The 24,993-nt window shown below is 38.0% G+C and overlaps 1 protein-coding gene across 1 annotated transcript in view; it reads right to left on the bottom strand.

Annotated features, from left to right (window-relative positions):
- Positions 1-24,993, bottom strand: part of LINGO2 (leucine rich repeat and Ig domain containing 2) — a 542,951-nt gene that overhangs the window by 442,505 nt on the left and 75,453 nt on the right. The gene's annotated exons all lie outside the window — the stretch shown is intronic.

The following is a 24,993-nucleotide window of genomic DNA, read 5'->3' as shown; positions in this document are numbered from 1 at the left end:
ATACTTCCTGTGACTTCCCAACTCAGTGGGAGCTAGGTCAGAAAAAGCTGCTTTGCTTGAAAATAAATCACGCCTCTGGTGGAGGCAGGAGCCTGGGCTCCCATCTCTACTGAAAGAAGGTTCAAAACTTCCCATAAACTAGGTATAATGGAGAAGATGTGATTTAGGACCCAAGAGCTCGAAATTTTTGAGAAACAAGACACATCACTAAGGCAACAGTCAAGATTTGTCAAGCATCAGCTTCTGATGAAAACTCTTCCATTTCAAATGGTTACAGAACTTGATTGGATGGAAATGCAGGATGGACTCTTTCTCTTTAGGGGTTGGAGTGCCTTTATATAGGATATTCTAAGGGTCTTATAATATTCTATGTATACAATGACCCACAAATCCTGCACACGATTCTCATCTTCATGTAGTGAACCAGGAGACCAAGCAAAGTGAATGTTTTCAAACCTGGCATCCACAAGTTATGTCTATATTGCCATGATGCATGAATTTGCATGAAGAAGTACAACTGCTCACCTTTGCCATCAATTCTCACTGAAATGAGAATTGTGCAATGAGGCTGCAAATTAGTAGAAATTTACATAATTAAATACTTAAAAGCTGAAATGCTATGCTGTGATTTAAATGAAGGTAAACTAAATAGTTATATAATGATTAAATTGATCTGTATTTTAAAACTTGAAAATAACAGGCGGCTTAACTAATATGGTTGTAGCTCATCAGGAACATTTGCCAAAAGAAAATAATTTTGTAAATGTATTTTTTATAATGAAACAAAATTTTAGCTGTTTTAAAAAAATTCAGTGGAGAGGCTGTAGCTGACCATATTACCTAACAAAAAACATAAGCTACAGGAGAAAAAAGTCTTTACTACATTCCCCTAGGAAATAAACTTGCAACCTGATGGCCATAAGGGAGACATGTCAGTTAATTAAATAGCAAAATTGGAAAATACATGGGTTAATTTGTGGGAACGTACAAATCCCTCACTCTGAAAGCTAATTTGCTTCATAAGCAATCATGTGAAAGATAAGGCAATCATTTTGTGGCTGTTATATAAACAGACATTATATTCTAACCCAGAGCATCTGCTAATCAATTACACAGTCTAGAAATATAAATAGTTTCTCTCCAGTAAAATTATTTTCCTTTTTTTTTTTTTTTAATAAAAGGATCTGAGAAGGAAGGTAATCTTACAAGCACAACATATACCACAGAAGAGACTGGCTAAAACTGACCCAGTATAACCTTTACTATAGATTTTCAGAAAGAATTTTGTCAGAATTACCAATTCCTGAGCTGTAGTACCACAGAATTTTCCCATTACAACAACAGATCTTTGGTAAGCAACTAAGTCATTATGTTTGTTTACATCAGACAAAACTAATGGATAAAGGAGCAAATAACATCAAACAAGATGAGCCAGTAAGAGCAAAGAATGATTTTTTCTTTCATTTCTGGAAAACAATACCTTTAAGATTTATAAATGTTGCTAAGAATTTGAGTAATAAGGGTGCACAAGGCCTTTTAAGTATATTTGAACAAAAAAAAATGCCAAGACTTTTTTTTATTTCACAGAATCATCTAGGTTGGAAAGGACTTTGAAGATCACCTAGTCCAACCGTTAACCTAACATTGACAGTTCCCAACTACACCAGATCCCTCAGCGCTATGTTGACTCGACTCTTAAACACCTCCAGGGATGGGGACTCCACCGCTGCCCTGGGCAGCCCATTCCAACACCCAACAACTCCTTCTGGAAAGAAATGCTTCCTAATATCCAGTCTAAACCTTCCCTGGTGCAACTTGAGGCCATTCCCTCTTGTCCTACTGCTTATTACTTGGTTAAGGAGACTCATCCCCAGCTCTCTGCACCCTCCTTTCAGGGAGCTGTAGAGGGCGATGAGGTCTCCTCTCAGCCTCCTCTTCTCCAGACTAAACACCCCCAGTTCCCTCAGCCGCTCCTCGTACAACATGTGCTCCATTTGATAACCTCTATTTTCTTGTACAACTGTCTTACTTTGTATGTTATCTTGTAACTGAGCATGTCTCCTGACACTTTTAATTTCTTACCATACTTTTTTTTTTTTTTAAATAAGTAATATACAAACAGACTTAAAATCATGGTGCAGTAACATAAATTAGTATTTTCAGATTTTTTAATGCCACTGGAAATTATGGAGTTCTGTAGGACTCATCTACTTACTATCTTGGTTATAACCAACTACCTCCACAGCTACCTTCATCAGAGAGATGAAAAACATGAGGATTTTGAATATACATATTTTAAAAATATGTAAAAGGGCAGAATGAGATTTTATTTTATATAGGTTTCTGTAGGAGACTTCTGTGTATGGATTCCTTCTTGAAAAAGTGCAATTTAAAAAAGCAGATATTCATCTGCATTTGGGTGCCATGGTATTGCAAAAAAAGTAGGACAATCTATCATTATGTTTAGATGCAAATACTTGACCAATCTGTAGTACCACAGAATTTTTGCATTACAATAACAGATCTTTGTTAATCCTTCTACCTCTATACTAACAAAGATTCACCCTGTATCTTCATGGGCTTCATTAACACCTTCCTAGTTTTCAGGTGCACGGAAAGGAAACACATACCCTAACTCAGCAGCCCTATGTATATACATTCCTGCTTTCTGCTCCTTAGCTGGAGAACAGATGCTTTTTCCTGCTGAAGCTTTTTCATTCTGCAGAAAAGGGAAACACTGAATGAACCGCAATCAGCCAAAGGAAATAAAACAATGCCATCCAAGATCAGAAATTAAGAAGGAAGCCTAATTTTCCCATTTGTGCTCTGAAGACTGTGTTAAGTCCTCTCTGTAAAGTAGACAAATAACCTTTAGGGCTGTGAAACTTGTCACATTCCTTTGGACATTTTTGAATCTTTCAGCCTCTCGCTTTGACAACCAGAAAGGACAATGGGCAAGGAACTGGCTTGGCAAATAGGAATATCCAGAACAAGAATACAGATCCTGGTGTATTCTCAGAATAAAAGGAGAGCAGGTGGATTGTTGCAGCTGTAATGACTTCAGAGTATAGGTACATGTTTTATATTTTTGTAGACTCATAGGTGGCATACAAACCTGAGGCATCTGTGGGAATCCATAAAGGCTGTCCTAAAGAAACTTCATCCTGAAAAACTAAGGTGCCTGCAGAGGTAGGACATGCCCAGAATTAGGCAGCCATTGGAAAAGAGGTTTGGGAACCACAGTTTTAGAACTGCACACAAATCTTCACATGAGCCTCTCTTTAGATTTGAGCCAAATCTGCTAGCTTTTAAAGAAAATACTATTATGAAAGAAATCGCAAGACAAGGTAATACTTCTTTCAACTTAGCTCTATAGAGACTATGACAAAAAAATCACATTTCCTTCTCTTTCTTTTCTTCCAAAATAATAATTAAAAAAAAGTATAGGTCATATCCTTTGGGAGCACATTAATTCTCCTGTGGGATTTTGCTCTGCAGAAAGCATTCTTTAAAATGTATCAGCAAAGAACTATGAACTGCATTTAAGGCCATTACTCTACTTAATTACTTTTTTCTCTGGCATTTCAGAGACTTCATAAAGCTAAAGGCAAAAAACAAGTTTCATTAAAAGTGTTGTAAAAAGTAAAATTGCACAGGAGGATGCAGCAGACCAAAGGCATATTAAAGAAAGTAAGTCCTTTACAACCAGTTAAAGTTCAGCTAAGGCAATGCCTCTAGCATAGCCGGCACAAAGGATTCCACATACTAGCCACAACTGCAGCAGAGAGGAAAGCAGCTCAATCCATCTTTGTTTTATGTTAAGGAACTGGACTATGGGAGATTACCTCACTCAATGTCTAGCCCTTTGCTTAGGCGTACTTACCTCCAGTACATTTCTTTTCATGAAGATTGAGTTTCTCTTTAAATGTTTTGTCTGCATTACCCTAACCAAAAGTCTACTAACACCATGGGGACAGTGCTGCATCCACTTGCCGTATGCAACATGCCAGAATCATGAAACTCACTGCATGTGTACTCTGGAGTTTGCTATCAAAAGTATCTTTCACAGACATCAAAACAAACGTGTTACCTTGTGTTGGGCTTGGGATGCAAAGGAGCATCTTCGTTGTTACACCCTACATGATGCAATAGTAGTTAAATCATACCACATGGCCTATTCCATATGTACCCTCCCTGAATGCTTGCTGTGCAGTCTTTTGTCATTCATTAACACCTGAGTAAGCCTAGAGCAGTTTAGGTTCACCAAGAAACAGAAAATCAAGAAATCAAGAACTAATTCTTTACTATTTGCTCCACTGTGTTTGAAGAGCTATCAATGGATGTGTGATACTACAAATTCAACTTCTGAAGCCTTGTGCTCTTCCCCTGTCAGATCACTTGTTTGAGAGGAAAACTGCTTGGCAAAGTTTTACATATTTTATAAGAAAAATCAAAAGCTAAGCTAATTCTGGCCAGACAAAAGGACATTTAATCCTAAGAAAAGAATACAATATTCAGTGGGGACAACTTCAAAGGATTGTCTGGGAGTAGATACAGAGCTGGAAAATACTACAAGTAATTGCAAATCCCAACATGTGACCATTTTACAGAATAAACCGCAAAATAAAATCAAGGATGGCAATTCAATTAACAGTAAAAATTGAGGATAATAGTGTAACAGTTCTGAAGACAGTGCAGATTGGTTTTAGGATCCCAATAATGCTAGAGTGCTTTGAGACTTTTCCTCTACCAGAAGTAATTCGTTCATGGCTATGGCCATGGTGTATGTTCCACAACTCACACCAACATGTGCTGCCCTATTTGTAGTTACCTATGAAAAATAAGTGGAAATTTCTCATGTTTCTTTAAGACTCCATACACCTGAAAAGCTACTTGATATCTTTCCTTGTGGGTCTCTTTATTCAAAGGCATAAAACCCAGAAACTTTAATGAAACTGCTAGGTATTTTTCACAATGTCCAGAAATTGATTTTCCTTCCACTTCTCTGTTTCAGTCTACTCTTCTACCTCCTCCCACTAAACTCTTACTATGAAATAACATGAAATTGCTGATTACTCTAGAAAATTCTTAATTCAGACTTGAGGAAAACTTTCCTATTCTTTCTTGGTTTTCATCACAACACTGAAAGCATTACCATGCTATTTCTTTTGCAGCCATTTGTATCTATTTTTAAATCTAAAATTAATATGGAACTTTATTTATGCATAGGTTTAGCATCATTGGTTAAAATGGAAACCAAAAAAGAATCAAACAACAAAAAAAAAGCTTGTTTTTTTGCCTGCCTTCCTCCTGCTGCTGCTATTTACACAGTAACTTAGGTTCCTAATAATTAAAAAACATGGTTCAACTGTCTCTCCCCCTGCATTTAAATTACAAGCTAGTAAAGCTTCTTTGCTTTCTAGCTATTAAGTTTTAAGACACAAAGAACACTTTTAAAATTTATTTCTGTATATATGCTTTTCATTTGCCTTTTTCTTTTAAATTTCTTTTAAGAAGAATAAGAGTCTGGGGAGGTCCATCCTGACTGGAAGCTAGACAGTGTTATTCCAATTTACAAGAAGGCATGAGGGAAGACCCAGGAAACTACAGACCTGTTAGCCCCACCTCAGCTCCTGGAAAAATTATGGAGATCATACTGGGTTCTATTGAAAGGCATTTAAAGAACAATGCAATCACTAGGCACAGTCATCATGGGTCCACAAAGAGAAAGTGTATCTAATTGATATCCTTCTATGCATTCACCTCGTTGATGAAGGGAAGGTGGTGGATGTAGGTTTTTCTGGATTTTAATAAAGCTTTTGATACTGTCCTTCACAGCATCCTTTTGGACAAGTTGTCCAACTGTGAGATGACCAGGTACATGTTGTGCTGAGTGAAGAACTGGCTGGATGACAGGACTCAGTGTTGTAGTGAACATGTATGGCTCAAAACTGGTCATCAGTGGTGTTCCTCAGTTGAATGCAATATTCTCAAATTTGCTGATACCAAACTGGGAGGTGCTCTTGACTCTTGCGAGGGATAAGAATCCTTGCAGAGGGATTTAGACAGATTGGAGCATTGGGCAATCATCAATGGCATGAAATTTATCAAGAACAAATGCTGGATTCTGCACCTGAGATAGAGTAATGCCAGACACAAATATATATTGGGAGCGGCTGGAGAGCAGCCCTGCAGAACGGGACCTGGGGACACTGGTTGGCAGCCGGCTCAGTGTGAGGCAGCAGTGTGCCCTGGCAGCCAAGGGGGCAAACTGCAACCAGCTGGTCAGAAGAGGTGATTATCCTGCTGTACTTAACGATGATGCAACCTCACCTTGAGTGCTGGGTGCAGTTCTGGGCCACACGGTTTAAGAAGGATGTGAAGGTACTCAAATGTGTCCAGAGGAGAGCAACAGAGCTGGTGAAAGGGCTGGAAGGCCTGTCCTGTGAGGAGTGGCTGAGGGCTCTGGGTTTGTCTGGTTTGGAGTAAAGGCTGAGGGGTGACATCATTGCTCTCTACAGCTTCCTGAGGAGGGGAAGTGCTATGCTCTTCTCCCTGGCATCCAGTAACAGGACACATGGAAATGGTTCAGAACTGCATCAGGGAAGCTTCAGACATTAGGGAGCATTTTTTTACTAAAAAGACTGTCAGACAGGCTTCCCGGAGAGGTGGTCAATACCCCAAGCCTGTCAGTATTTAAGAGGCATTTGGGCAATGCTTTACCTTTTGAAAAGCCCTGAAGGAGTTAGGTAGTTGGACTGGATGATTGTGTATAAATCCTTTCCAACTCAACTCTCCCTCTCCCTCTCAAAACATCAAATCTGTCTATACGTGGCCAACAACAGTTAGGAACAACAAAGCCATGAGAAAGAGATTGAAAAATTATCTGTCAGTATTTCTTTCTTATTTTTGACAATTAAAAAATAATAGCTAATGTTTAAGGCTAGTCAGTAGTATGTCTACTGCCATGAAACCCTTTACTATAGCCACAGACCCCCCAAAGCAGCTGCTGCCTATTCGTCATCTACCTGCTGGCTAGAAGAGGTCCTTCTTCCATCCCTGCACTTTTAAAGCAGAAGAGCACCATTATGATACATTACTGTAGCCTATTATAGACAAATGCATTGACACACAGAATACATTTTTAAGCAGACTGCTAAGTGAAAAACAACTGGCCTTTACAGCTTGTTAAGACTGGATTTGTATAATGGAAGAGAGCATCTAAAATGTATAATTCTATTATTTCCCTATGTGTCAACAACAGTAGTCTTTTTAGGTAGGTTTATACTTGAACTTGTTTCTAACAGATCTCAAATCCAGCAACATGTCTCTTTCCAGCCATTCACCTTCTTCCCACTTATAAACCATAACATCTAGGGTCCCTCCATTTTTCTAGAAGCCTGAATTTGGTTCTTTGATCAACAGCACAGAGTTCTGCTGAATTAAAAAAGCAGTACACCACACATACATGGGAACAGCAGAATTATTCTTCCACAAAAGATTAATGCAAAAACTGTCATCCCGCACAAAACACACATTTTGCAGTGCAAGGTGAAACAACACAGCCAAGGAATGTAAATGCAGCAGAGAAAAGAAGAAAACATCCTGCTAATGGTCTGCTTCAAGATGCAATAACAGCTGAGAAAGGAAGAAGGGAGCGGTGTGGACAGGAGGTTTAAATACACAGCTACACTACTGCAAGAAATATTAATAGAAGCAATAATCAGGCTCATTGACTATCAGACTGAAGGGGGAAAAAAAAAAAAAAAAGCATCTCTAGCCACCCTTGTCTTTCTCAATGGCAAACCCCCAGAAGTTCATGAAGTTCATGCATTGGTGGTTATAGGTAAATCCTATCTCTATAGCATGTGTCTCCAGAAAGACAGGAGCAGAACTGATTTCAAACATGGTTATTATCCTAGAAAAATCATCTTTCATTAGGCATTACCTTAATATTTCCATGCTTTCCAAGATATGGATGCACTATAAATTTTGCTCAATTTAAGCATAACATTTTATAAAATATGATGCTTTGTTTGCTAAGCAATAATTAATAACCAGCAATACTAGAGAATTGTGTCTAAACACATTCCCATTAAATTTTACTGTGTATACATCATGCAGTTACTAATTAACTGGAATTTCAATTTTAATCTGCACAAACAAACATTCAATGCAAAACAATCCCTTGTATGATCTACCCTGACCATGGTATTAACTGAGTTCAGCTCTGATCATGAAAAATGTTACTCAAGTAAGTCAGCTAGTATGTCTAACGAAATACAGTCGAGGAAAATGTAGGAACAAAATTTTAAAAACCCTCCCACTATTTCTCCTTTCTGTTCTGTTTTAAGCCTTGTTGTGAGCACAGATTCATACTGGCAATGAACACCATTTATTTAATCAACACATAGATACAACATTCCTTATTAATTTCTGGGGTTTGGGCTTTTGTTCTGTTTGGATTTTCCTGCCTGTAAGAGGAAGGTATTACTCCACCTATTATGTGTAATAGATGTAATCTGCAAATATTGGAATTCCACCAAATATTTTTAAACATCATTGCTTTGTTTACATACTACTCCAACATTGATATAGAAAATAATTGTGAGATAACTGTCCCATAACACTGTTAAATGCCTTCATCCCCAGTGCATGGGAAACACTTTCCTAAATGCTTATAGTTATTCAGCTGCTCATTCCACAAAAAGATGATCTGACATGTTTAAATTCAGCCGGGACTTTGCCATTGAACTGATGGGGATGAAGAACTTAAATTCAGGTTACAATCCCCTTGTCTTCAAGTGACACATATACATGCCATTCAAATGCTTTTTCTGAACACCCCGATGGCATGAAAAGGACATTGGTATGAAAGTGTCTTGAGAACAGAAAAGCATGGGGCTGGATAGTCGAAATGCCTTCATAGTTATGGAAGTCCTACTGATGCACTATCAGTGTGTGATGCAACTGATGACTATTTCACAAAACAGGTACATGGCAAACAGCATTTAAAGAGTAGGTATGTTATCTCAACTCTGACACTGGCCAACTAACTACTCATCTGCAAAAACGCACTTCAGCAGCTGCAAAGTATCTAAGGGTTTAATTTTAAAGACAGATTAGTCAGGCAGTATGTTAGAAAATATGTTCAGAGCTTGGCATAAGTAAGAAACAGGTTTTTATTTTCTCTTGGTGCAATGTATTATTGATTCTAAATTTGGAATTATTTCATATTTATGTAACACTGTGAAACTGAATATAATTATCTTAACAACATCTTTATTATACAATACTTTTACCTTGTCTTTTGTTTTATCTCGAAAAACTCCAAGGCAAAGGGTTAAAAAGAGTAAGAAACAATGTCAGTGAACTACCAAAAAAAGGCATTTTCAGATGAGTAAGCCATGATACTATACATATAAAGACCCACAGATTTTGCACAGGTGACTTTCTACCCATTTATGCAGTATAAGAAAGCACAGACATAAGAAAATAATGTTTTAGTGCTATTTTAAGTTCACAAAATCCATCATATTCTTTCACTTGACCCTTAAACTAGAAGGCATTAGAGCATTTTAAGAGTATTTTTTGATATAATAAAATGCTTAAGTGCCCTGAAAGACAGGGGACATGTCACTGAGGTTGGGATGTCTCCAGAGAGTCTAATATTTCTGTATATTAACTTAACAGAATTTTGACCTGTACATTAGCAGAAGTAAAAAGAGACCATCAACCCATAAAGGACCATGAAGAAAGAAAGAGTATGCTAACATTTTTAAATTTAAATGCCTCTGGTGTCTATACAACATCTTGTGTCCATGACTCAAGCTTGCAGGCACTATGTTAAATACAGCTAAACCAATTACCAACTATTCATATTTTAAATATTTTTCTGCTTTGAAAAGATTAATCAATATTACAGGATTATTAAAAATAAAAAGCATTTCAATCAAAATATAATTACTGTATATTTGTTTTCTATTCCATCATATAACTTAATAAGGCAAATAAACTTTCAGAATAAATAATATGAAGGAAAATATTCCAGATCCTGTATGCTACAACGTAGTGTCATGAAGAAAATTATATTGACTACTTAGAGATCTAACATTCCAGAGAAAATGCGAGTTTCTGGTTATGGGAATAGACTGAGACTTACAAAATTCAAACTGAAAGGACAGTTCCCTTTTATTTCCGTTATACAATGTTATGCAAAGCATTTGTTTATCTTCTCTATTTGCTACAGTCTCTTTTCTTTCTTTCAAGTTGTTCAGACTTTTCATTGCTAGAAAAATTGGCAATGGAGATGAATGATCTGACAGTGTGACTTCCATATGGCAGAACCGGCAATTAAAACATGCATTCTCAGCTTGCATATATGCATATGTGCTAAATGGTGGCATTCAGTATCTTGTAGAAGTGGTTGGCATGGGAACTACCTGTTCACCAAAACCAGATTGTATTTTCCATGGAAAACTTTCAGGCCTGCATTTAAACTCTGAACAATAATGATGGCCTTTATGTCCTTTTAAGCTACCACACTGAAACAGGCACAGATATATGGAGTACTTAATAAGGTTATGAAATCCTAAATCTGCTATGCTAATGTAGTTAGCTTGAACTTACCATATGACAAATAAGATTGCATGGAAAAGTACCAGCTGTTGATTGAGGTTGGAACCACCCATGCTTTCAAAGAAACAGGCTAAAAACATAAACAAACATCTCCATCCCCAACACAAGAGCTGAGATAATAGCTCTCTGCAATGTAATTTATACTTTGGAAACTGTAGGTTTTGATGATTTCTAATTGTTACTCTTAAAAACTTGCTGATTGCTTTATATTATTTTCAGGCACTATTACTTCTGCTGCTTTAGCACCACCACAACTGCAATTGTTCAACTTGCTTTCCAACAGATACTGTTCAAGTGGTAACACAGAATTGGTCAGCAGACATCCTGCTCTACAGAGCGTCTGAGGCTCTGGTTTGTGAGGTGCATCCTGTGGGTGCCTTCTGGATAGTAATCTCAGATATTTTACAATACAAATTTCTACCTGTCCACCACATTCTTCCTGCTTGGTAAATAAATATGATATTTTAAGTCACTGAATGGTACAGTTCTGTTCTTGTAGGTACCACACGTAAGTTCCCACATGACACCTGTCTGTATCAGACATAGTAATAAAAGAGAGTCAAAGATCTGCAGAAACTGCAAGTTGTTAGTGTTTGTGATGTGTTCAAAACTACAGATACACTATAACTTATGAAAATAAGGTATTTCTTTTCCTTCTTATAAAGCAGGGAGAAGAAAAACTTCATCAGGCTCAAGAAGAAGGTGACACAGAACTGAACAGATGTATGAAAATACATTTGCTCATTACTTTGAAACAAACTATAGAATGCTGAAAAAGTCTTTATGGCATGTAGGGTCAAAAAGGGGTATTTGGCACTTGTTTTGGTCAAATCACTCTGTTTCTAGGAGAAACCAGTCTTCTGTCAGTAAATTTTTGATAGGATGGAACACCATTGCTGCTGCTTTTTGTATCTCACCATAGTAAGCCTTAATCTAGGACCTTCTGGCTGTCACTACGGCAAAACTGAGAAAAATTACTTTTGTGGAAACTTAGTAAGCTAAAGTTTCTACTAAGAAATGGGGAGTTTTCTTTCATTTTTTTTCTTTACTTTCAGTATCAAAACTTATAAGCAAATTCAAAACCTTTACAACTTGGTTGCACAATCAAAAACTAATGTGGCTGCTCCTATAAAGCAGTAATTCCACAAAGTAAGGAAACACATGCATATGTGCCTATCACAACATTGAACAGAACTACAGAATAGCTTAAAACGGTTTGAGTAGAGTTGATTTTGAGATAACACTTTAAAATTATCCAATTTCTGAGACAGTGGGAAAAAAGTAGTGGGATACACTAAAATATTTTTTTAAGAAAAAGTATCATTCTAGTATTTATATTACAGAGCTAGGGTAGCAGAATTTAAGACATCTGTATTTTGTTGAGACAGACCAATGGACTCAAGGATAGGCTCTGTTTTAGGTATCAACCATAAAACTTATCTATAACATTAGATTACAATGAGATACATAGCATCAAATGACAACACACTACTTTTCAGGAAACTGGAAATTCATAACACATGTGAAATTTTTAACCAGGTATGTATCACTACCAGAAAAAAAAAATCAGGAAACTAACATCAGGCAGAAGTTGAAAACTATTAAAGAATAATATAAAAAGCAATTGCTCTTATGTTTATTTTTAATGTTTAAATCCACTTGCTGAGAATCTGAATTCACATGGAGATATAGATAGATAGATATAGATATAGATATTCCCTTTGTATTACTAGCGCTCTGGGGAAAAAAAAATTATATGCAATAGATACAAAATTGTATCTATGAGTAACAACACTGTAGTTAAAAGATTTTACCCCAGAGTACTAATAACACAAGGGGAATTTTTAATTTCAACTATTGATACTGGATAAATTTGCCCCATATGTTCCTTTTCAAAGTCATGTTCTTTTCTCCTAATAAAGCCTTGAGTTCCTTCGGGACATCTATCCAAACAACATATAGATTTTTTTCATCATGGAGCCTCACTGACTACACTCAACCCAGGGTTTAAACCACAATATTAAATGTTACTGTAGACTTGGAGCTAGATTGGTATCCTTCTTTTTCAGTATCCTTGGCTACATAATAGAAATAAAGATGTCATGTTAAACAAAACATCCTGCCATTTTCTGAAATCAATGACCTTACTGACTAAATAAATGATAAATCATAAATATTATAATTTCTCACAGTAAGTATTATTCACGAAGACTGAAGGTCTATTCTAAAGTTACCACTGAACTCAGTGGGAAAAGAATGTGGCCAGAAACATTGCGAAAATCCGTACCTTTTTTCTACACAAAGAGTGACTGCTACATTTTCAGTCACAAACATTTACCTTAAATTACCATTTGTGGAGCTATTCCCATCAGTCCAAGCTATTTATACACATTACCAAAGTAATGAACTTTACATGAATATATCAGTACAGCCTCATTACCTGACACTGTTTAAAAACTCAGGGCATAATTGGAAAAATGCCACATTTCTACCAATGCTGTAAATTCTCATAGTTAAATACTTTTAGGTTCAGCAAATTTGGATGTCACACATTTTGTCAGCTCAATGACTCTAGTTTTCCTGAAAAGGCAAAGCCACGGAACTGCTTCTTCCATCATTACCATATTTCACTATTCACTAAAGACAAGATCTTACAGCAGGTCATGTTTCTCTTCAAGTCACAGCTCCAATAAACTATGGGTATTATTTGACAATCTCTCGTAAATACCGTCCTTTGAACTCTGCTGGTTAAACTAGACAGCTTAAAAGTATTTGTCTTACACATCACAGTCTCAAATACTATAGCACAAATAAAAAGCCCAAAATGAACTGACCATTGATATCTGAAATTCTTTTCTTTTTATATTTTTCAGTGGAGTTCTGTGGTTCACACCTCATAAAATGCTAGGGGCAGTAATACTCAGGTGGACACAATTACTTTGGCTTCATGACCAGCATAAGTATCAGATCACTGTGCCTTGGCATGCAGATGCAATGCTTGGCAAAATTTAGCTCTCTATGAGAATTGTCACATCAAAACAAGCTCTAATATATATATATTCAAGCACATTCTGCCAACCACACCAAAAAATCCATGTTCTTGTGTCTCCCAGCAGATTGTTAACGTACCTTCTTCTGTCTGCAAAAATTCAACAGGAACTACACTGCTTAACTGATCCCAGGCTGGTCTGGAATGATCTTTGAAACTATGTCCTTCCACACAATTTAGATGATAACAAGAGAGCTCCGCTTGTGCCTCAGGTGTTACAACTCAGTCCTCCTGTTTGTTCATTCTGACCCTGTGCCCTCTGTGGCTTTTTGCATTTCCTTTTGTGTGTGTGTGTCTACTTTCTATCAAAAAAAATAGGTTTGGCTCTTTTATTTGTTTTTGATTTTTGCTTATTATCATGTGGTCATCTACCTGCTTTTTAGAAGGACTAAATACAAATCTGCAGGCTTCAGGACGATTGTGTTGTCACTCGTTAGGAAATCATGTAATGTGAAGATTGGTGCATGAAAGACAGAGCATATTCCAGGGTTCCTGCCCAGCATTTCTATAGCTCCATGCTATAAAGCAAACTGAATTTAACAGGAGACCACTCAGTTGTTATACACTTCTCCACATGCACAAACATAAACTGTTTTTCTCTATCCCACTTTACATGAAAGGAGAAACACCAAGCAATAATGAAAGTGAAATAATGAAATCTAAAGACAGGAAAACAAACTGCATGATAAACCTGCTGTCAGGCTTTACTATCATGATCACAATAATATTAGTTACAGTAACAGCCTCTGTATACTTTTTCAAACATTAAAACATAAGAAGGGCTAAATACTTTTCCTTCTGCATGCATTAAAAACCCTCCCCCACCAAAAAAAGAATTAATTAAGATTTCAAACCAACAGTGAAATATAAAAGCCACAGGTTTCTGTTAATTTACATTAGTGGACTGATCTGAAGAGACTGATCTCTTTCATATTGCTTTTCCACAAGTAGAAATGTTACTGATGAACACAGGTAGTAGCTTGCATAATTACACTGACAATGTTATCGTGTGCAATGGAGGAGATCCTTGTTAGACAGTGCACACAGGGAACTCAACAAGTCTGACAAGGACTAGATCACAGAGTTCACTGGGCTAAAAAGACAAATGTACACAGTAGGACAGGATGATTTTTTAATTTCAACTTTTTATCCTGATGTTGCCCAGCCCTTTAAAATAAATAAATAAATAAATAAATAGATTTGTTTCAGGCCCTCAGCTTGCCTTGAAGCTCTAACACCTGCCTGACTTTTGACTTTCAGCACTGCACAAATCTTAGCCTTACCCTTTGCTGTGGTTTGAGCCCAGAGGGCAACTGAGCACCACACAGCCACTCGCTCAATTCCTCAGGACCGGGAAAAAGAAAGTAAAGCAAAAGACTCAGAAATCAAGATAAGGACAGAGAGGGGTGTCTCACCCATTGTGGTCACAGGCAAAAGACAGACTTATTAGGGGAAGAAAATCACTTTAATTCAAACACCAACAATGGCAACAACAGACCGAGTGGGACAGTGAGAAGCATTACCAGATCTTGAAAACACCTCCCCTCGCTCCTCCCTTCTTCTAGAGCTCATTTTTGCTCCCAATCTCTCTACTTTCTACCCTGCAGTGGAGCAGGGGGCAGGGAATAAGGGGCTAGCGGGGCTTTGAGGTCAGTCCCACTGCTTCTTCCTCCTCAGAGGGAGGACTCCTTGCATTCTCCCCTGCTCCAATGTGGGGTCCCTCTCATGGGACACAGTCCTCCATGAACTTTCTCTGATGTGAGCCCTTTCCAGAGGCTGCAGCAGTTCCCATGCTGCTCCAGTGTGGGTCACCCCTGCGTGTTTCAACCTTCCCAGTGCCAAACTACAACAGCAGGGACTTCCCACAAAGTCCCGGACTTCTTCAGGTGCAGCCACTTGTTTCAGTGTGGGATTCTCCACGGGCTGCAGGTGGGCATCTGCTCCACTGGTCACCTCCATGGGTGGCATGGCCGTCTCACCACAGGATACAAGGTTTCTCCTCTGGAGCACTTTCCCCCTTCTTCTTTCTTCCACTGACCTCGGTGTTTGCTTAGGTGTCCTACTCACAACTTCTCCTCACAAGTCCTCCCAGGTTCCCCTTCTTAAATACGTTATCACAGAGGTGCAGCCACCGTCGCTAATTGGCTGGGCCTTGTCCAAAGATGGGTTGAACTTGGAGCTGGGGGATCTTCGAGAAGGTTCTCACAGGGGCCATCACCATAGCCCCCTCCTCCATGACCAAAAACCCCACCACACAAACCCTGCACGCCCTTGGAGGATGGCAAGTAACTGGAGCATAATGTATGTTGCACATGCAGGAAATAGTTTAAAAATATTACAATCCTGATATTGGGATGCCATTTTCTTCCAAATTGCCATTTCTCCCCAGAAATTCACAAACACAATGGATTCCTTGATGTTTTAATTATTCCACAACTGAAATCTCATCCTTCAGTTTAATTGGTATCCATCCACTAGCTTCTACAGTTCTTGCACAAGGCCCTAGCAACGGGACAAAGGCTTCCTAAATTCATATGGCCATGTGGCAACAACACAGCAGGTGGCTCATGTTATTCCCCACCACATAAGACTGGTCTCCTCCCCGGGCTGCAGGTGGAGATCTGCTCCCCCATGGACCTCCCTGGGCGCAGGGCACAGCTGCCTCACCATGGCCTGCACCACGGCCTGCGGGGGAATCCTGCTCTGCCTCCTGGAGCACCTCCTCGCCCTCCTTCTGCACTCACCTTGGTGTCTGCAGGGTTGTTCTCTCACACAGTCTTATTCTTCTCTTCGAGCTGCTGATGTGCAGTTTATTACTGTTATCACAGAGGCACTGCCAGTGTTATTGATGTGTGCAGCTTTGGCCAGTGGCAGGTCTGTCTTGAAGCCAGCTGGAACAGGCTCTGTCTGACATGGAGGCAGCCCCTGGTGGTTTCTCACAGAAGTCACCCCTGCAGCCCCTCACAAAACCTTGCTACATAAACCCAATACACCCTCAAACAGAAATTCTTCTGGTAGTGGAGAAGCCTGAATCTATTTAGTGATACACACCACAATTTTGTAAATACTAAAAAACATGAGCAAGAACATAACTTTCAAAAATGGCCACTCATGTGCAAAGGAAAGATCTGACTGAAAGTCTGCAGAAGTGCTCTTTCTGCTGCAACAGAAGCACAAAGTGACACTGTGCTTTTGAAATGCAGCAGCTCTGTGAGCAAAGACAACTTTTAATACTAGCTATGCCATAAACCAGATTATGTACAGGAAGTATCATTTAAACATAATTATTTAACTATCCCAACATGACAGTGCTACTCTGTGCTCCCAAGAACATAGGGAATATATGGTTATATCTCCTTACCACCTAGTACGCCTAGTAACCACCTACCCATGTTTACTCAGTTTCATCTATGTAGATCTAGTCACCTGATGTTGTGATGCATCTAGTAACAAGGTATTTTCTGTCACTCTCTCACATTTCTACAGTTTCTATATTGACAATGGTTTCAAAAGATGGAAAAACTAGGAAGATCGTGAACCTGCTCAAGTGGGGCCAGAGGAGGCCACAAAGATGATCAGGAGCTAGAGCACCTCCCTTATGAGGACAGGCTGAGAGAGCTGGGGTTGTTCAGCCTGGAGAAGAGAAGGCTCCAGGGAGACTTTATAGCGGCCTTCCAGTGCTTAAAGGGGGCTACAGGAAAGATGGGGAGGGACTCTGCATCAGGAGTGTAGGGATAGGATGAGGGGTAACAGTTTTAAACCGAAAGAGGGTAGCTTTAGGTCAGATATAAGGAAGAAATTCTCCACTGTGAGGCTGGTGAGACACTGGCACAGGTTGCCCAAGGAGGCTGTGGCTGCCCCCTCCCTGGAAGTGTTCAAAGCCAGGCTGGACGGGGCTTTGCCCATGGCAGGACCAAACCATGCTGTGATTCTGTAATTCTAACACATGCTATAAAGCTTTCCCCAGTCAAAAAAAGATAAAGTTCCAAATTGAAGCTTAGAAACAGAAATATGATCTGCTTATTAAACGCCACATTTTCTAGCAGGCCAGGCCAGCTTTCTAGCTTTAGTCAGGCCAACTGACTAAAGCAATCATACGTGCTGGCACATGCAGACACAAACATGCACACTCAACACCTACGCTTTACAAGCAGGTATCCTGGCCATGTCCAAGTATCGTATTCTGAGGAGACACTCTTCCATCTGTCTTGCTTGTTGGAACCTAAAACCACTTCCTACCTACATTTGATTTCTAGCAGAAGGAAATAATGGGTGCATATGGAAACAGAAACGTAGCTCAAAAGATCTGATTTACTTATTTGAAGGACTGGAGGACAGCAATGGAATGTATTGTTTCTGCAGCCTGGACAAACACTAAGAAAAAGAACAAGAGGTGCTATGAAGCATCGCTATTTCATTCAAATTTTACACGAAAAAAAGGAGGACTGGGAGTGTTAATTAAATATTGACATTTCATGGCTATAGGAAATATAAAATAAAATAAAGCCTCAGAAAAGAAGGCTTTCATTTCAAACACATTAAGTACACAGCTCTGCATCATGGTCGATGTACTTCAGCTTCAGAGACCAAAGGATCAGAGCAGAATGGAATATCTTCATTCTGGCTCCCAAGAAGTAGTGTGATATCAGATCAAAACTGAGAGTCCAGCGTTCATGTGTCTAGATTTTCTCATAAGGTAACCTGTACAATTCTCATATCTATATGTGTATATAGATTAAATATTTGGAAATACATACATATTTCGTTCATATATATATATATATATATATCAGAAACCTTTTTTTAAAAAAAAATAAATTCTAAGAACTCCAGGTTTATGACATGCAAATAATTTATGGAAAACAGTGCATTAGCCTTGACAATGAACACACAACAGCTATAAGAATCGGGTGGTGCTGGAGTATGTTCCACCATCTGGCAGTTAACAGATCATAAGTAGACACAAAGATTACATCACAGAAAGGTGGAGGCAATTGTTCATGATTATACAAAATCAGTATATAAAATGGAGTAAAATTAACCAGAAAATTGAAATTAAAATGGCTAGGAAAGAGTGACTGTAGTAAATATTGGAAATATTATTGGACTGAATGACATTATTGGCATGTATGAAACTAAAGATGGGGAAAAAAAAAAAAAAGGTTTATTCAGTCCTCTGCTTCTCTTCTTGTGAAGGCACAATGCAATTCTCAAGAAAGTACTTCCCAGTGTTCCCAATTACTGATGACTTCATCACATGCCATACCCCACTGTTACCTCTCTTCTTTCTACTCTTACTTCCATAGATAGTTTTGAAATTCTCTGGTAGGGTTTTCAAAAACAAAGAAAAAAAAAAAAAAAAGGCCAAGTACTACATCTACTAAAATGACTAAATTAGATGATGGCTTGAAAACCTTGTACCAGTCCAGGCTTCACAGTACCATCACACTCCAAAGGGCTTAGACACTATGTAAAATCCAGAATCTAGAGACTTTTGCTGCTTTGCTTTTTTTTTTTTTCCACACGAAGTCATTCATTTCAGGTGGAGAAACTGAGATACCTGTAAAAGACCAGGATGTATGCAAAGTAAGCCATAAGATGAAGTAAGTTTAAACCTTAAATTGATTTGTGCTATAATCTGAGAGACAACATGCTGCTAGCTAGTGTAATAGCTTGAAGAGCAGTTAGTGTATAATCACCAGGACAAACACAGCACTCCCAAGGAGCTGGGAACTGTGCACCAGGGAACAGGCAGGCAGGTGAGAAGAGGAAATAAAAAATGCCACTTCTTGCCAGGGAGACTCTGTGTGCATGCATACACAGGTGCACAAATGAAATGCTGGGAGAGGAAGGGTCCGGAAAAATTAAAGGAGAGCACTTCCCAGGAGGAGGGAAGTGTTCACGCCCATGTGTTGACAAAGGTTTTACCAATGAAACCAAAGAATATAAAATCTACCATCACTCAATCAAAACACAACCCAGTTTGCTCAGAAGTGCAGAGTGGTCAGAAGATTTCTGAGAACGTTTATCAGTAACAGAGCAAAGATTAGAGAATTCCCCTTTAAGCATATCTTTCCAAGAGAACGGCTGCCCCAGCAAGGCATTACTTTGTAAGCTTACCTAATCTCTCCTGGAACACATTTACAGTTTTGGTCTCTAAAACATCCTTTGGCACTGGTTTGACAATTTCATTTTATGCTCTAATTTAAACAAGCAGTTCTCTATGTCTGCTTTAAACTTAATACTGAACATTTAATCTAAAGCCTCTACATGCATGTCATTCACTCTGTTACACAAAAATAGTTCACTATTCACCAATTCAAAATTATTTGTTATATCTATATCTCTCATGCTTGCCTTCAGACATATTTTTGGACTGAGAAACCCTTATCTATTAATTTTCCTTCACAAACTGTTTTGTCCCTTGATAATTCACATAAGTAATGGATCCTCTTTCTCATAGTTCTATAAAGTCTTTTTTTTAGGTGGACAGTGGAGCAGCAGAGATTTTTATCACAGGGTTCCATAATCACATAGGCTGTAATCATAGGCCTGTAATGTTCATTTAGTCCAACTCTCATCAAAGCAGGTCCAGTTTGAGCCCATCGTTCAAGGACTTACATAGTGAAGTCTTGATCACACCCAGGAAGGGAGGTTCTTCAACCTCTCTGGGTCTCTGTTTCATTTTTTTCCCTATCTTTTGTGAAAAAGTTCATACTTATCAAGACAGAATTTCCCATTGTCCAAATTAAGGTCATTGCATCTTGTCCTGACACTGTGCACTTCAGCCTGAGCGCTGGGCAGCAGCACCCTGGCCCTGGAGCTTCCCCCAGGTCAAGGCTTCTGCTGCACTACATGGCACTTCACCATGGCAGTGTAGTCTCTAGGTTCTGGACCCCTTACATCCTTCTTGCTGCCACACGGCTGCCACAACTGCTTCCTTCTTAAAACTGACTAAACAAAAACTTTTGAATGAAATCACAACCTATGGTAAGTAAAAGCAAAACAAAACCAAACCACTGCAAACCCTATCTCCTCCCCCAAAGCATAGTAAGAGAAGTTTGTCATACTTTCACCAATTACCGGTTTCTGACAGAACAGATTAACAGTATTGCTTTAAAGATCCTAGTGGATCCTAACAAGGAAATGAAGACCATATCTTCCAACACATACTCACTGACAATTTGACATCAATATTTATGAACTCTGATGAAACATACGTAACATTTGCTGTGTCTTGTATGTTGGGATGACAGTAGTGCTCCTTCAGCTGTTATGACCTGGGAAATAACAAGTCCCCAAGGAATAAATAATATTGAAAGGTTATTTTCCTGAATTTTTAGAGAAATGTCATCATCAATCGCAGACTACTATGGAATGTTTCCTAGAGAAACAGTATGGATGCACGTTCATGCTACAAGATAATACAAAATTCAAAAAGTTGTAAGCAAAGAAGAGGCACTGCCAGCTTTATAAAGACACAGATATTCCTATACGTTTTAATGAAGTGTAAAATGCTCAACAAAATTTCATTCAACTTCAAAAGAAGAGAGCTGAACCTTATACTAATTTTCATGCCAGCTAGTCAAAATTTCAGTTCATATGACACAAGAAGCTTCTAGGATCATCCATGCCACCACTGGAATCCACCGCTTTTTCTGACCAAAACTTCAAGACACTGGATTATTTAATATGAATGTCTGAAGCTTCTTTAATCCAAGCCCCAACTACCAACTGAATTAAAACCAGTCATCCAAAAAGAATGCTAGTGTGCAAGCTGTCCACTGAGAAAACTGAGGAAGAGGTGCTCTAAAGATAAAAAGAGCTAAATAACACAACAGCTCATGCTAGGTGTGATAGCAGCAATCTGGTGGCAATTTATTGCTGTATAATGAATGCCCAGAATATATTGCAGGCAATGAATCAGAGACTGAATTTATCAGTTGTTGTCCTAGAAAATGAAACTAAAATCTGGTATTATAAGTTCAAAAAATGTAAAAGAAACATTAAAAGATTACATTCATCCGTATACACTTTATTCTGAAATACCTGGATCTATTGATTATCTTGTCTCAAAACTTAGTTTGCTTTGTCACGTAAAAAAAACTAACACAAAGAAATGCTGTCACATTACCACATTTTACTTAGGAGCCAAGCACCAGAGTGCCATACTTTTGGAAAGTATTTTAACACAGTAAGTTGCTTGTATCTTCATGACTTCCAAACAGTTTGATAGTTTAGCAGTATTTTTGTTGGGTTTTGTTTAAATTTTACACTACCACTTTGTACATTTTCCTTGTCCTGATGCCAGAAATTCTATTAGTATACCAATAGGCAAGTATTTGTGCCAATAAAGCAATGAAAAAAATGCAAACACAAAAAAACCCACCAGCTCCCCACCAGACTCTGGTGCTTTGAAGTTCTTTTCAACAAAGAACTTCTAACACCACAGGAATATGAACATATTTCTCAAGAGATTATTTCTTTTTTCTTTGTTATTCTGCCAACATAATTGTTTTAATGAAAGAACATGCAAACAACAGGTGGTATTATTTTTTCTGGATGATTATCTGTATCTCTTCCAGGAAACCTCTAAATTCTTCACACTGGTCTTGACAATATGCAAAAAGGAATTTCTCCAAACTGAACATGGATCTTCAGTCCTGACTCTTCTACCTCCTCAATGGCATTACTTCCCTGACTATGGATTTCACAGTGGTGGGACTTAGAGTAAACACTGAGTATTCTGTGTCATAGCAGGCAAAAAAATCTATGTAAGTAGAGAAGAATGACATCCAGTCTCTGTCACTGTTAAGGCACAAAGCTAGCAGCATTATTCTGACAGGAATGATTTTGTTATTTCAGTACCTGAAGACCAGAATTTAGTCCAATTTGCCAGGGACGAACATTTGTCATTAAATCATTCTGCATGACTGTACTGCTATCCACTTTAATTTGTCCCTCCAAACATTAAGTCTATTTGGCGAGATTAAACACCTTTACTCACAAACACAGCCCTGAATGTAAGGCAAGACAGATTCCCCAGACAGTGTCAAATGCAGCAATCATTGCTTATCTTTCAAAGGAATACATTTAAATATACAGTTATGCACTCTACAGCCTAGCAGTGCTAAACCCAGCTGAACTCCTTCTTTAAAAAGTAAGCACTCAATTTTCAGTTATTAGTTTAACACATCATTTGCCCCTCTGCAAAGCAAATTAATAATCTTGTACAAAACCAAGAGTATGTAATGTCAAAAACTGTAATGACAGCATCCAATGCTACTTATTTACACCATGGAAATATGCATTATAATTATGATTACTACTACTACAAATATTGACAGAAGGCAAGACCTGATGGAGATGTAGTTTATGAAATTTATTCCACGAAATAGGACTGTTACTTTAACCATATTTAGAAGACTAGTAAACCCTGGATACTTTGAACACTAGTTGTACCTTTAAAAGTAATCTGAAATACCACAGGTTTAACATTTCCAAACAAACCAACTTGGCCTCACAGATTTTGGGTGGCCTGGCTTTCAGAAAGGTGTTGACAAATTTAGGCACCCAACTAAGAATGAAGTGTCTCCCGTATTTTCTTTTGCCAAAGTCCTTTGGTGATGAGGATTCATGTAACATATGCCTCCAGCACATAGACAATGCTTCATTTCTTTTTGTACTGGACCTTCTTCCAGTGTTTCTGAATAAGTTGACCAACCTGTATGTTTTGGCCACACTATATGTTGATATATACTGAACTACATTTTTCATTCAACTGTATGTAAGCTGTTTTCTCACGAATTCTCAAATTGTCTAGGCAGCACCTTGTCTGATAAGCTTACTGGTTTAAGGAATGTGCATTTTGTCCATTTGGGACATCCTCTGCTCATGTTGAATTTTGTGGTAAATTAAAACTCCCTCATCTGTCTCAGCAATTTAATTCATGTTTCTGATTGCTCCTTTCCTCTCTCGTCCTTTTATTTTTCACCAGAAACTTCTTGAGCAGGTCGTATTTAGAAAATGCAACATTAGTTCTTGCAGATATCAATCTGGTCATAAGGAACAGAAACGGCTGTTTTCACTAACTGACTAATACCTCATGTTTTTAGCTGGTACCATCAATAAAACCCCTTCTCTGTGAAAGCTGACAAGAGTCGAGAAAGAAGTCTGTATGAACTCACTTCTGTTCAGTCAGCCCTTTCAAGATCAAGGCTCAATGCTGCAAAAATAAAATTAGCCAGTGCAGCTTTATTAATTGAGAAAAAACTGAACAGGAATTTTAACATGCTAGATATTTTAAAACTAGTACTTCACTTAGTTGTAAGCACTTAGTTATATTGTCAGGAATTAATAAACATTCTTAATATTGTTCTGAAATTAAAAGCACATAGTACATTTTTCTGCTTTTCCTCAATGCCCACTGACACCTGGTATGTAGACAAGTGTGGCATCATACTAGGTTTGGCTCTTTGTGTTAGCAAACATTAAGGTAGCACAAGAGGACTAATTCAGAAGTGACCTGCTTTACAAGATATAGAGTGATTTTGAAAAGGGGGAAGAAAATTCTTCTAGAATTCCTCCTAGAGTACTGCTCCTCCCATACCTAATATTTATTCTAAAGACTCATTTTCACTGCTTGCAGGGAGGACAAAGTATCACCTGAAACAAAAAATTACCAGAACTAAATTTTATTTTCTTACTTTATCATAGCAGCTAGCAGGATCTTGTTATCACACAATTCATTGCATTAAGTTATGAGTTACTTTTGGGATTTTGCTAGCAGTAACATTGTAAATGGGTGCATTATTTATTCCAACACTTTGTTTCTAGTAACTGAAAAAATTGAGTATAATAAGGTATATTTGTAAATTCTGTTAAATTCTCATATGGTGAGAGGAGGAGATATTTCACAGGATGCGTGGGAAGCTACCAGCAGAAGAAAATGAAAAACATTTCTGCAAAGATTTATTTATATAACCAAATTGCTTTTTACCCTAGAAAAGTACAAAGGTATAATACTTATATGCTTCCATAAAAATGAATTGTTTCTTGACAGAATGTGTGCTACTGACAGCTAATTTTATTATTAGAAGGCTGTAATAGAGCAGGTATACACGGTATTATAAGAAAAATGGAAGGCTGACAGCTGATTTGAGCAAACTCATTAGCTAATATACTAATATAATAATTAATTTTTTATAAAGGCCTTGGGGAAAAAAAAAAAAATCCCAAACCAAAAACCAGGTCAAAACAAAAATCTGTTTTGCTTGATGCCTGTTAGGACATTTTCTCTTCCTTCA

The sequence above is a fragment of the Athene noctua genome, chromosome Z (genome assembly GCF_965140245.1).
Source record: "Athene noctua chromosome Z, bAthNoc1.hap1.1, whole genome shotgun sequence".
NCBI lineage: Eukaryota > Metazoa > Chordata > Aves > Strigiformes > Strigidae > Athene > Athene noctua.
The sequence above is the reverse complement of the archived record's forward strand: the minus strand, read 5'-3'. Positions and strand labels throughout refer to the sequence as shown.